The sequence below is a fragment of the Diceros bicornis genome, unplaced genomic scaffold (assembly GCF_020826845.1).
Source record: "Diceros bicornis minor isolate mBicDic1 unplaced genomic scaffold, mDicBic1.mat.cur scaffold_199_ctg1, whole genome shotgun sequence".
NCBI classification, from domain to species: domain Eukaryota; kingdom Metazoa; phylum Chordata; class Mammalia; order Perissodactyla; family Rhinocerotidae; genus Diceros; species Diceros bicornis.
In genome coordinates this window covers 86,213-89,291 of record NW_026691090.1, presented here as the reverse complement: position 1 = coordinate 89,291, position 3,079 = coordinate 86,213, and positions in this window count along the sequence as shown.

Genomic DNA, 3,079 nt, shown 5'->3' with positions numbered 1-3,079 from the left:
AATATCTGGGTACTGTGGCCTAGCCAAGTCGACACATCCAACTAACCATCACACTGATGAACACACAGCGAAGGTAGGAACCAGCATTGCTACATTTACTTAAGTCATGACATGAAAATATATATACCATATTCTATTCTTTTGTAGGATGATGGATTCTACGAAACTAAGTATCCAAATTAATAAAAAGGGACCAGATAAAGAAATCACGTTTTGCGTCACTATGTGAAACAAACAAGATGTTAGAAGAACACAAAAGGGCTTGACTGTAGAAATAGCAGAATGTTGAGATTTTGGCCAAAGTTATGAGACTGGCCCAGTCCCTACAAACCAGCTAGAAAAAACAGACTACTTTGAATTATAATTCCTCCAATCCCTTAGAGAATTCCAGAAAAACCAAGAGATCACAACTATGTGAACCAAGATCCCTTACAGTTCTAATATTCTGTAACTCAATTTGATGTTAAAAAATGAGATTCATAGAAGATGGGGGACAAAATATTGAAACAAGAAGATTTGATAATAGTTCTACACTAGATGTGTTAATGGCATATGCTACCTTTTGCCTCAAAGAGTCTATTAAATCATCATCTTAAATTATCATCAAAAAAGACAGCTTTGAGAGGCAAAGGGGGTTTAAAATCAAACATATTTATAGTTCACATCATAGTTCAGAATAGCTGATTCTCTAAACAGTGTTTCGAAGAACTGCTTGTAAAGTGACTTGTAACAGGTGCTGACAGAAGTTAAATACAAAATAAGCCCCCTTTGTCATCCATAACTTTAACATTTTGAAAATAGAATTTGTGGGGTGGAAAAATCTTTAAATAAATTTTATTAGATGACATGTCATATTTAACATCTTAGCAAAATCCCATTGTTAAGTGGAAATTCTCACTCCAAATGCCAATATTCTTATTAGGAGATTTATGAGCCTTTTAGTTTACGTTTCTTCCAACAAATATCATGCTCTCATGCCACTGTGCAATTTAATACAAGACAGTAGGGCCATATAGCCTATCAGTTGTAGCCTCCAAACATTTTCTCCTGTTAGTCTCTCATTTGATCCTCCTCTACATTCTAGTAAAAGGTCTGTCTGACATCATTCTCCTATACTTTCTTCACTCTCCAGCTTTTATGTTCTACTTCTTTATTATAATCCAAATCTAATACCTCATTCAAAGATCAGACCAAGTCTTAACCCCTTAATAAATGTAAGTGCATAGAAGGGAAGCATCAAGATAATAAAGCATTCAAAATTTGTAGCAGTGGTTTTCAAACCAGCGTCTTATAAAACCACGGTTTCCCTCATGGTGATCTGAGATATTTTAACTACTAAAATCTTAATATTGGAAGTTTTTTCCCAATTTGCATATTAAAAAATGTAATTAGTAGATAAAATTTTCAATGCTAAAGAGTTCTTTTATACTTTTAAAGTAAAATTTTATTGTCAGCTAGTACCCACCAGACAACAAAATGAATGTATCAATAAATGAATACTAATGAAAATTTAAAAAATATTCATTTTATCTTGTACTGGGTATTAGCTGTTGCTAAATTTTACATGAACATTCTCCTCGCTTGAAAGGAATATCCCCACTATACATTAATACATCAACATTCTGATTACTTGTTAGCTTCTTTTGAAAGAATAAGTTGCTGATATCCCAGTTAGCTCAAAGTGCACTGACAAATTGAGTTTCTTTATCTGAAGTTGTAGCATTAACCCTGAGCTTGGACACCCCCACCAAGGTATCACCACCATATGAGAGCACACAGAAACAGTCAGCCTTCCAACCCACCAGCATCTCTCATTTTAGAAACATAACACATATTTTTTTTTTATCCAGTTGTAAGTTCTTCAAATGCATGGACTAAATTTCACTTCAAATGCATGGACTAATGCTCCACACCACCTATCACGTTACTGGCATATCAGAGATGCTTAATTATGATATTGTTATTTCTACCATTAGATGGCACCCTCCGACGTTAGATCTACCAGTCTTCACCCCACTACCCGCACATATCTTCCCAACACCAATCCTAGCTGCGAATCTCTTGATCAGCATCAAAGAGTAACCGGAGACCAATGTTTTGTTTTGTCTTGTTTCCCGCCCCCGTCCTGTCAGGTCCCCACCCCACCCCCCCACGTGTATCTAGTTTCTCTCCTCACTCTTAGTGACTGAAAAAGGAGCAAAAGAAAATGGTAACCTCACCCACCTCTTTTCTGGCAACTAGATCTACGGAAACCCAACATACATTGGCTGAGAACAAGAACAGCAGCATCAACATTAACAATAATAATTACCTTTATTAGGTGCTTAATTTGTTCAGGCATTATGCTAAGCACTTTACATGGATCATCTTGTTAATTCCTCTTAATGCACCTACCTGCATTAAGAGGCATTTTGTAACTGGATAACCATTTTCCATAAATCCTAAAATGGGTCTGACGTGGAAGAGAGAAATAGGGTAGCCAAAAAGGCCTTGCAGTTGGGATGAGGGAAAAACAGCAGCCTTGGTGACTAAACCCCAGCCCAGAGAGAGAATGTCCCAGCTGATGCAGCAGGGATAGATGACGACACCCAGGATCATGTGCTCTTCCTGCCTTACCTTAGCACCACTTAGAGGAAAAAGAACATTTCTATATGTGGGGGGAAGTTGAAGCCAGGTACCTGAGGGATACTGTACATGTTAAACCAATTTGCTATTTTTTCCTGTTTAATTTGAGGGGTGATTCAGGGGTCTCGAGGATTTGTGAGCTTGTTTTCTAGAGGATTTATGAGCTTGTTCTGCAGAACAAAGAGAATGTCTTTGGGGAGGTTGTGATCACAAGATGGCTGGCCCTCAGCAGCTGGTGGAGCCCAGAAGTCAGATTGCCCCCGGGCGTATTGGGAGTGAGCCCTTCTTCCCTGAAGCTCCTCCTGCCCAGCCCTTTAGCTCTATAAACCCCCTGCTTTCTGTTCTTGGGCAGGGGGCTTTGAGTGAACCCAGGCTCCCACCTACTCGTTTCGGCCAATTCAAATAAATCTTTCTCCATCTCCAAGCACTGATGTCTCAGTATTTGGCTTGCTGG